Source organism: Hetaerina americana, unplaced genomic scaffold, assembly GCF_022747635.1.
Source record: "Hetaerina americana unplaced genomic scaffold, ioHetAmer1.1.p SCAF_107, whole genome shotgun sequence".
In the NCBI taxonomy this organism is placed as follows: domain Eukaryota; kingdom Metazoa; phylum Arthropoda; class Insecta; order Odonata; family Calopterygidae; genus Hetaerina; species Hetaerina americana.
Genome location: NW_027286148.1, coordinates 1,106,032 through 1,118,262, shown reverse-complemented (window position 1 = coordinate 1,118,262; position 12,231 = coordinate 1,106,032).

Below are 12,231 nucleotides of genomic sequence, written 5' to 3'. Positions count from 1 at the left end.
ACACACACACATAACAAAATATTACCACCCCTACTCTGCTCTTTCTCCAAACTCTTATATGACTATGGTGACGAAAAATTCTATTAGGAAACGTAATGTTCGAAATCGTATTTGCAAAACATCTTCCCTAAGAACATTCAATCCAGTAAAATTATTACACAAATCACTCATCAGCTTGACCTAGCCCAGCGTTGACAAACTCTGGAATTTAGCAAATTCCCTGCTTCAGGATATAAATGACAAGTGAAATGTGCCTTTTCTTTTTCAGCCATTTTTAATAGTTCTCAACCTTCTCCTAATTTCCATACAAGTATATGTTCATTTCTGCTCTTGCACATTTGATAGACTAACCCATACCTGGAACAATGGTCACAACTAATCTTTCTTTGGATTTCAATCGTTTATTATTCAAATCCTCGTTTATTATTCAAACTCAGCACTTAAGACTATCTTCCCGAAAATTTTGATTTCTTTCGACAAGTTTCCTCTTCATCAAGTACGCTTCTTCGTTTGACTACGCTACCATCAATTCCCACATAACAAGGGATTCTCTAATCACAGCCATCCATGTGCAGTACTAACATCTATGCATGCTAGGATACACGATGCAATAATTAATTCAGCGCCGAAATAATCGCGGCAATAATTCAAATTTTATAAACGTCCAATTTCCTCATCATTCACATGGGCATGGCAAACAGGTTCTCGCTGCATTTTTATGGCACCGAGATGGCAAGAAAACGAGAGGATTTTCCTGGACCATTATTTCACGTACGTTAGCATCAAAAGAGAGAGCCAGGTGTTTATTATTGTCGAGCGAATTTTCATTTGAAAAAGGAGCGTATCTTCGACCTTAAATAAAATCCAGTCACCGGCCGCCGAAAAAAATGCCGGGAGGCTTGCGCAACGTAAGGAAAAGGAAAAAGCAGCGGCATGCCCGATGAGGCAGGCAAGGGAGGTTGACTCGCCCGGAAAACAGGTTTGCCGTGCTCTTCTGCGCTCTCCCGAAAGATGTGAGGTACTTCCTCGAGGCGGATGCTACTTTCCACTCCGGGTTGCCCATTGGCGCCACGAGCGGGACCCAAATTGTGGCGTCGGACGAGTCTCGCCCTGCGAAATGGATCTCTGGCCACATAGTTTCGTGACATACTAGACAAACTTGTTTCGACGGAAACGTTCTTTTATCATCATCCTGTCGATTCCGTGGAGGAGGAAGGGGGGAAGGAGGAGGGGCGGCTTTCGTACCCTAGTGTGCCATCGCGTCGCACGTCAAATTTGTCTAATAATCCCTAACGTTGCCTCCTATTCCAGTCCAAAATATGAATTAAGAGGTCATTCGATTAAAATATGAAGCAAGCTATAAAGCAGTCAGAGTACATGAAAGTAAACATTTTCACAGTCATGAGAACAGTTGATATTTTGGTAATCTGGAATAAAACGTTTTGGTACGTTGAGAGGCGTAACATGAATGCCATATGAACTTCATAGACAAGCTATTTCACTCGAGGAAATAAAGTAGGACTTAAATCGATCTAAAACTTCAGAGGAAAGAAATTTTCAGGATGTGTTTTGCATTTCCAGATTAAGTGCAGAACAGAAAGATTTATGATGTCATTTTTTCCACGAACGACAAGGGATCAGAATAACATTGTCCGGCCGGGGTAGGGTCATGTTCGGGTCAAAATTAGTCTGACATGTATTCACCCCCTGCCACACACCCCAGCGGTACCTTGCAGGGTACTGAAATATCAAATAAAATATGAAACTTCTATTCTCAGGTGAAGGTGCTTGTAAATTAATAAATATAAACTAAAAAAATATGAACAGCATTCCATTTAAAAATTTTATTCCACTAATAATCGTATGTTGTCAAATATTTTGTCTTTTTCCCAATATTTTTCCTGCAATTAGTTGAAGAGAATCAAAGCGTTGGCCCTCGGATGTACCAACAAAACTTATTAATGAATTTTTTTAAGTAAAGCGACTTTTGGTTACCTCCGATTTACCGTTAATATGTGATGATTCAGTAATACATCAAATTCGTCGGATATCCTTTTCAACCTATTTGTTCCGATGTGTTCAAAATCGCCACGGGTATAAACATGGCGCATGGGTAAATTGCGATGGCGGCCATCGACATGCGAACTCGCAGATTGGCAGTCGGGTGGGTCTGGAATACATCCGTCCGCTAATACGAAGGTGCGCTCCCGAGTACCCCCTATGGTATGGACTCCACGTAAAACCTGGGTGATCTCTCCAGAAAAACTGACCACAAGACAAGTGTGGCTTACAGATATCATACCAGTGACACACGGGAAACCGGAGATGCGCGAGGAGATAAAAAGTATAAAATATTCATTTTTTTATTTCGTTATTTATTTATCGTTTTTTTATTTCAATATTTAAAAATTCATATATTTTTTAATAAAAAAGATAGATATATATGAGTCATAATAAAGTAGAGACGGCTACATTAGTGAATGTGAACAACGAGAATTCATGTCCTTCAAACCAGACGCTGTAATTATTTAAAAGCAGTTATCTCAATTATTCCAATGCAACAATTTCAGAGTGTTAAAATCATTCGCCTTGACTGGGATTCGAACCCAGATCCCTCAATATCTGGTCGAGTGCTTTAGCCACTTAAGCTACCGAGGCGTCCTCTTAAACTCTGAAATTTTGGGGCTTTTAAAGGAACAAGATGTTGTGACGAAATACCGTACATACAATGTCACAGGCATTTGTAGTCGTGCGCGAGGCGCCACAGTCCACGAGGTTAAAGCCAACTTTAAACACTTATGGTGTTTTACTTTGACAAATTCCAAAGAAACTGCGGGAGATGCCGCAACAGTAACTTTTAACGGAGTCATCCGCTAATGTGCATTTCAATGCAACAATTTCAGAGTGTAAAAATCATTCGCCTTGACTGGGATACGAACCCAGATCCCTCAATATCCGGTCGAGTGCTTTAGCCACTTAAGCTACCGAGACGTCCTCTTAAACTCTGAAATTTTGGTAATATGGGTTCGAATCCCAGTCAAGGCGAATGATTTTTACACTCTGAAATTGTTGCATTGAAATGCACATTAGCGGATGACTCCGTTAAAAGTTACTGTTGCGGCATCTCCCGCAGTTTCTTTGGAATTTATCATGATTATTAATTAGCAATCAGAGAATGTTGCGAGAGGAGGTATACCCACGGAAGTCAGGAAGAAAGGCCCCAAGGAAGGCCATCACTTCTTCTATGGTCTATATTTGATGTGCACCTAAAGGTATCCATCAGTTCACTCCCTATGGACTATTATTTGCGAGCAACCCTGTTACTGTCACCACATTTAATTTTCCAGCAATTTGAAAACGTCGCCCTATGTCGGTGATGAGACACGCTGCTTATGAGTGCGATGTTTTTACCGCAAATTCACTACACTGCCGAGTTCGGACTTGAGCTAACACTACAACTTGAATTCATAAAAAATGAAATTTGTTCATCTGAAATCATTTGACCCCGACTTTAACAATTCTCTTGAAGTTAAAATTTCGACGCTGAAGCTTCAAGCATAAAAATGCGTACATAAAATGTTTACAGAAGATATAATTGACATTATCATAATACTACTTTGATCAAAAATTTCCCGGAATTTATTCAGAAAATTAAAAATACAAGTTTATTCATCTAAATCTATATTGTCCCCTTCAAAGTAATCCCCATCGACTGCAACACACTTATGCCAGCGCTTGATCCAATCCTCGAAACATTTTTTATATTCGGTTTTCGGTATGTCCATCAGTGCTTCCTGCGATTTTTCCATTACTTCCTCTCGGCTGCTAAAACGCGTTCCCCGTAATGGTTTTTTAACTCGATTGAACAGAAAGAAGTCACAGGGAGCCAAATCAGGTGAATTCGGTGGCTGTTGGATGGTATTTGTTGCATTTTTCGTCAAAAAATTACGAATAATGATAGCACTGTGCGACGGTGCGTTATCATGGTGCAAAATCCACGAGTTTTCTGCCCACATTTCTGGTCTCTTTCGGCGAATTGCTTCACGCAAACGTCTCATAACGCCCAAATAATACTCTTTGTTTACTGTCTGGCCTTCTGGCAAAAATTCATGATGCACTACACCGTTGTAATCCATGAAAACCGTCAGCATTGCCTTCTTTTTTGACTGAAAACGACGTGGTTTTTTTGGTCTCGGCTCATTTGGTGAACGCCATTCACTTGCCTGATGTCTGGATTGCGTGTCGTACTCATAAACCCACGTCTCGTCTCCAGTAATGATCCTTTTGATGAATGTGGGATCGGATTCAGCCTCGCAAATCATGTCTTTTGCGACGTCAACACGGTCTCTTTTTTGCATGAAATTGAGGTCTTTTGGAACCAACTTTGCTGCTACACGACGGAAACCCAAATCATTAACCACAATGTCTTGGGCGGATCCATAGGCAATGTTCAAGTCCTCCGCTATTTCTCTGATGGTTAATTTGCGGTTATTGACCAACATTTCTTTTACTTTATCAATTTTTTCACCGACTTTCGATGTCGATGGTCTGCCACTGCGTTCATCATCTTCGATTGACTCACGACCACTTCTGAACCGCTCGTGCCACTGGTAAACGACCGTTTTTTTTAGAGAATCGTTGCCGAAACACTTTTCCAACATTTCCAACGTCCGTGCGCCACTAAATCCGTTTTTTACGCAAAATTTAATACAAGATCGTTGTTGCAAATTTAAATCCATTTCTGAAATTGTAAAAAATCGCCAACACACACAGAGATAGATGTACTCTTGGCTACGTAACTTTTGCAAATGTCAAGTTATGACACTAAGATTTAAAGGGAATATCAACAACAGATGTACCAATTTAACAAAAAAGACAGAACTCAAATCGGAACGATGGGAGCGCCACACGGTGGTTATTCCGGGAACTTTTTGATCAAGGTAGTATAGCACCAATCTATAAAACTAATTAAAGATGGCATTGAGTGTAAGGCCGAGAAACAAAAAAAAATACGAAGGGGTATCGTCAAATTTTTAATATTTGCTTAAAATAATCGAGATAAAAACTTAATTTTTGTTTGTTGTTCTTAAAAATTCTCTACATAGTAACATTCTGTAGTTAAACGTTTATATCAGTGTTTCCCGTCTCAGAATATTTCGTAGAAAACCATTGGTCCACGTTATAACCCCTACGGAAGATAGGAATACTTCTAGGAGGGAGGACGGTTTGTAGTCTGACCTAGGGCTTAGGAAGTGATAAGCATAAAACAAATGTGAGAAAACCTACACTCAATTCCTTTAGGAATATGGTGATGGTTTCATTACGTTTAATTAACCCTTTATCACGACATGAGAAATTTTTTCAGTGACTACATAAGATTAAGGCCTTAATGAATCATCTTCAAAATATTAAGTTTAATACTGACATTCTACCAGCACGTGATGTGAGATTAAAGTATATTTAAGGGACCACAAATAGACGATTGCAATTACTTCGCAAATCATGGTCGGTGCCTAGGTAACAATAAGTACATACAAGGCACTAAGGACGATGATTTTGATTTCTCGCCATTCTCTCAGAACTAGCGTTCCCTGCTCCATCTACGCGTTCTCTCTGGTGTCCGTGCAAGCCTCGTGAAATGAATTAATTGAAAATCGCCGACACTTGGGTTTGACACCTGCCCGCGAGGGTCACACGCCACTCTCCCATTTCGCATATGCTTTCACCCGATGATTGCAAAGTGCATCCCTCTTGTCAAGCGGGAAGTTCATGCGAGGGCCAAAATCGTCGGGTGACGACCCGTCAACTCTCTTAAAGGAAGTAAAATGCGAATCATAAAAAAAATATCTTGGCGCATGAGGAATTGAGCTTTCTTTTGAGAGAGATATTTGAGGTCGATACTTAATGGAAATCCATTTGTAAAACTCGAATGAAGAACCAAAAAAACTTTGCGTTTCCACAGGAAAGACTTTATTACTGTCGAATAGTTTCGCAATACTACAAAATCACCTGGACTGCTATGGGTGCTAAGGATATAGTCAAAGTCCGGTGAATCATTCTGGGGAAAGCTGCTGTTTTTTAGCGAATTGCAGGTTTGTTAAGTTACGTGTATAACCTGGTCAGTATGTGTGGTTTTACGGTTGATAGCAAAACTCTTATTTAAGGAGTCCCTTAGATTGAGAAAATGCAGGGTTTAATTATCTTGAATTTCCATTGTGAATGCAATGTTTTTGTGTAGTGCGTTAATGAGGTTAAAAATACTTTAGTTGTGTTTTTGTTCTCGACCAGAAGCGTAATATATCGTCATACATAGTAACTAATAGTACATTTTGTGAGAGGGGGTTCCCCCTGTTGAATAATCCTCTTTCTAAACTATTTAAGACTATTTTGGGTAATAGTGCCTTGTCACCACGCAACATGTCGCTTGCGGGGTTTACTGCTTCCTCTTTGGAGATACTTGTGAAGAGATTCTCGGTGTCGAACGACACTAGAAAGTACTTTTTTGGTTGGGTTATTTTTTTAACCTTTGGCTAGTTCTGTTGAATGCTGTAAGAGGCACGTTGTTCTATAAATTTGCTCATGGCCACCCCGGCTAGTTCATGGGCAGGGGAACCGATTCTAGAAACCACAGGACGTATGGGGATGGATAATTTGTGAATTCTGGGCATGTCGTAAAACCTGGGAGCCACCGGACACGTCTCTATCACTTTTCGCTTCACGTCGGGGTTGAGGGAGGCTTGGATGTTGAAATTCACGAATTTGCATTCTTTTTGGAACTTGACTGCGGGCTCTTCACTTAGCATTTGGATATGATTGTTTTATTTATAAAGGCCGAACGCTTGTTGATTTAAATATCACGGTTTATGGCTACTGCAGAATTCCCTTATCGGCATTAATGCCAGTCAGGTCGGCATCAACTAACGTTTTTTTAATGGAATTGATGGTGGACCACTCCCTGGTTGAATGAGTGGAGTTTTCGGTTACAATGTTTTTTCCACAATTAGAAATTAGCTAAGGTTGTGAGCAAAGACACTTTTGCTCATATGGCGTTCATTTCTCAAGGCGAATTCACAATCTACCAACATATCCTCACGAAGTCGGATTAATTGCCGAATTGAATTGCGTGCGTCGTAGTTGAGCTAGATTTGTAAAACGTTGTTATGATAATCTGAGGATTAGTAGTACTTAGTAGCGTATTCAAAATATTAGAGTAACTAGGCTGGGAACCACTCACGGAGCGGAGGTCATATTACAGATTAAATCTCTTACATAAATTGGAAGGATGTCTCTTTGGCATTGGATGTTTATCATGTATCATTTAGAGGTCAGGTGAATAAAATTAGAGAGATTGAGTATGGAGCAGATAGATTTAAGATGTCATTTTTTGCACGAGAGATAAGGGCTCAGAACAACATTGTCCGACAGCGCTAAACAGGGGTAAAACTATTCGGGTCAGAATTAGACTCGTGTGTATTCACCCCCTGCCACACACCCTAATGGTGGCTTGCAAGGCACTAACTAAAATATGCAAAATAAAATATCTAAAAATATCTATCAATCACTTCTCGCCATTTTGAAGGTGCGAACAGTATTTAAGACCTTTTTCTAGCGTATTTAGTTCTTGTAACTTGGTGTTGGAGTTGGTGATTTGACAAATTGATGACTCGATATTGAAAAGCAAAAGGGGCAGGTTTAGGGCTTACAGTTTCTTTGTTGATTGCTGGGAGTTGTCTTTGTTGAGTCCAGATGATACTTCAGTGTTGCGAAACTAGTCGACAGTAATAAATTTTATCCTTTGGAAACGCAGTCTTTTTGATTCTTCCTTCGTGCTTTGGAATTAGGCTTTCCGAAAAATATCGATGTTTGATGCTCGCCCAAAATATACAGTGAGGAGAATAGAGCGACCAAACATCAAACAATTAAATCCTTTTATGCCTTTTATACGATTACAGCTTCAGGAATATCAAGGCGGAGAATAACACATACATTACCATGGGAGAGGTGCTAGGCTGACGGGTACCATGAGGACGTTCAAAAACACGTTTTGTGGATCAATTTACATAAATAGAGTTTAACAACAGTATCATGATATGATATGAAGTATATATACATACGCATATGTGTATATATACATGAATATATATATATATATATATATATATATATATAGTATATACTATATACATACGCATATGTGTATATATACATGAATATATATATATATATATATATATATATATATATATATATATATGGGCTGACACAACATAACACAAATAGAAAAGAATAGACATATAAAAGAACACTTACACGGTAAATTGTTCGAGCTTTCGGCCCTCTCAGGGGCCTTCTTCAAGAGAGACTGAAAATATGCTATGGATCAGGAGAGGGGAAAGAGTTATGGGCGTGGAGGGGAGGTGTGGAGGGGAGGTGTGGAGGGGAGGTGTGGAGGGGAGGTGTGGAGGGAATGCTGGGAGGAAAATTAAATATGGCGGTTAAGGGTGGGAATTTTAAAGGAACGGAAGGATAGAATGTAGGCGGATTCACGAGTTCTCACCTCTATGTTGGTAGCTGAATCAGGTAGGGATTCTAGGATGCTGAGGGAAAAACACTGGTCGAATGAAAGGTTGTGGGAATTGGCGTGTGAAGGGATAGGAAGAGATGAGAGTGAGGCAGAATTACAGGAGTACCGGTGATTATTCATTCGGATGGATAAGGGGGTAATGCATTCACCTATGTAGAAGGAAGTGCAGTGTTTGCATGATAAAAGATAAATAATATTTTTTGAGAGGCAATTAGCGTGGGAACGAGGTGGGGGGGCTATGAGGGGACGTAGGGAGAGGGGAGTAGGCATAATAAGAGGACAGGTTTTACATCGGGGGCGGTTGCAAGTTGGGGAAATATTGGGAAATTTGTCACGGGGGGGCGCCAAAAGGTTGGTGGATCTCAGAAGGTTTTTGAGATTGGCGGGTCGTCTGTATGCGATAGATGGGCATTGGGGTAGTAAGGATGAGGTCGCGTCATTGTCATGTAAAATTGGAAACAGTTCTTTAAGGAGGGTTTTCAGTCTGTGTGATCCGGGGTAATAGGTGGTGCAAAGGTTGAGTCCTGCGTCAGATGTGGGCTTGTTATTGTGTGGTGTGTGTGGTCGGGTGGAACGGTGGATTTTATTTCGTAGCAACTTTTCTGGGTAACCGCGTTTGAGGAGTGCAAGGTGTAGATTGGCAAGGTATTTGTTGAGAGTGGCTGTGGTGTTGCAAATTCGGTGTCCGCGGATAGAGAGAGAGTTAGGAATCGAGCGTTTCGTGTGTTGAGGATGACAGCTTGTGTGGTGTAGGTATTGCTGATGGTTAGTGGCTTTGATGTGTACTGAAGTAGTGAATTTGTTGTTTTGAAGTGAGATGTCTGTGTCAAGAAAGGTGATGGTGGAGTCTGAAATGGAAGAGGTGAATTTAACCGTGAAAGATGAATTTAAGGCGGATAAGAAGTTGTTGAGAGAGTCAGAGCCATGTGTCCAGAGAATAAAAATATCGTCTATGTAGCGGACCCAGAAAAGAGGTTGAAGGGGTTGCTGTGACAGGAAGGTCTCTTCGAGATGGCCCATGAAGAGATTGGCGTATGATGGTGCCATCCTCGTTCCCATCGCTGTGCCTTTTGTCTGTAGGTAAAAACAATTTTGGAAAGTGAATGCATTTTTTGTTAGGACGAAAGTGGCAAGATTGAGGAGAAATTCCGTTGAGGGGCGCTGGGGTAGGGGGCGCAGAGAAAGATAATGCCGGAGGGAGGATAAACCTTCTGCATGGGGAATAGAAGTACACACCGCGCTCTCTCCTCCACAGCCACTTCGGGCTGATCCATCTCCACGGCGGCGTTAGGGTTGGAGGGCATCATCATTGCCTCCACATAGCTCTTACCTCCCTGGTTCCGAGGGCAGGTCTTGCGCTCGTGGCCTTCTTGATTACAGCGGGCGCAAGTGCGGCGCTGACCCTCATAGATGATGATGGCCCGGTTGCCGCCGATGTGGAGGTACGAGGGGATATTTCTCTCGACCGTCATCCGCACAACCCTGGTGCCAGTAAGCACCCGCGCCATATTTTCTCCCTCCCACCTGTTCTCTCACGAGCGATGTATTTTACCAAAGCGTTGGAGCTCGCCTGTTATGTCTTCCAATGGGGTCTCCACGGGGAGACAAAGAACCCTGACATTACACGGGCTGCCGGAAGTCTCGTCAATTGTTATTGTCGTCCTCTGGTCACTTAAAGACGGAAACGGTAGTTTCCGCGGAGTATTGTCTAAAATCCTAGTCATTGTAGCTTCGGTTGCCAACTTCAGGAATATCAAATGGCGATTGTATCCAAATTGGATCGCCACTATCTCTTCGGGTGTGAGGCCCAGCGACTCTAACGTGAAGAGGTGGACCTCCAACGGGGTAGGGGGCTTCGCCTTCTCGTCAACTTGCAAGGCGAGCGTGTTTAAACGGCGCACAGCCATTTGAAGAAATCAAATTCAGCACACTAGCATGAAGAAGGAAAGCGCAACAAAAAAAAACGAGCACTTTAAAGGGAAATAAAACACTCACGAACGCTCCCTCCCCGCCACACGCACCCGGCGGTAGCAAACAAAAGGAGCCTAAGCTCTACACCAGGCGTCAAGGTCAGTCTTGATCCACTAAACAAAACAAAAGTACGGCCTTCCCGGCGGAAGAAGTCGAGAGTCAAACTGCGCGCTTCTTGATGAACTAGGCGGTCAACCGCCGCTCGAAACAAAACACGATCGGAACCTCGATTTCCGAGAGAGTCCGGCAGTGCCGCTCTCCAAACCCCGGCGACCGAAGCCTCGGACGCCGGCGATTTTAGACACTCGGTGAACACAGGCACGTCCTGCTATCAAGGCAGCTATCGAGGAAACGTAATTTACCCTAAGATCCGTGGGTCTAATATGTCACCTAGCGCCCCGATTCTTTAGCCGAGAGATGGCGTCAGGGGGCTGTTTCACCCACCAAAGGAGAAATAGACAACACACACAAAGAGGAAAGGACAGTGGGTTAGAATTCATACAACATCATACAGGAAAGGAATGTCGCCAAACGGCGAATAAATACTCATTTTATATAGAAACAGATATAAGGAAAAGGGATAGGAACACACATAAAGGACGAACACACACACACACACACACACACACACACACACACACATATATATATATATATATATATATATATATATATATATATATATATATATATATATATATATATATATATATATATGTAGGCATTATTAGCATTCCCAGCGATTAAGTTAGGTTTGGGATGGACATTAATTTACTATACTTATGACGGCGGTACAACGATACATTTCCTTGCCTCACGCAGTAAAACACGACCTGATATCCGACACTGCAAGGAGCCCTACTCTAATTCCGCACACTTCGTCCCTTCCATCATTCTGTTTACTATGGCTCACCTATTTATATTCCTCGTTTGTCTATGGTTCTCCCCCCTATCACAGTGTTCTCCATCTTACTGCAAATCAAATTGCATAGCCTCTATCTTTTTCTCCCTCCTTTGGATTTCTCCCAACAATCCCCTCTCCTCCCTCTTAACAATCCCAATATTTCATTAAGAACACCCGAATCTGATGGGGTTTGGTCAGCCTACTCGCACTTCTACCTCTGCTTCTCGACTATTCCTCCTTCCTAATTTCTTGCATAAAATTGTTACGTTGTCTCTTTCCACTTCTGATGAATTTCTGAAATTTCATAAAACCAAATGATTGTATGAAATCAAGTCTATTTCTAAAAACGAGAATCAAGTAATTAATTCCCTAAAGTTTTTACGCTGATACGCACGAGAATGTTTTCCTGCGTGGTGTTTTACTAGGATCTTCATGTCTGAACAGTTGTAATTTATTTTCCTCCATTCTAAGATAATTATCGTCCTTCAACGCTCTGTATCCGCAATCGCAGCCTGTTTCATTTGCTTGAAGATTCCCGAGCACTTGGTCAACAAAGCATAGCCATGGGATGGGGAGTTTTAGGAGCGCTCGCGTGACCTGGTGAGCGGGGCAGGATTCCAGCGGAGAGCTGCTCGTTAATTACCGCCTCTTTGCATAAGTTCGCACATCTGACTTGCAACATTTTCCCTCGGTTACTTTCTTTTCCTGTTGGACAGCACGTGGAACGCTTTCTGCGACGGACGTAACTTCCTATATGATTCCTTATTGTGCC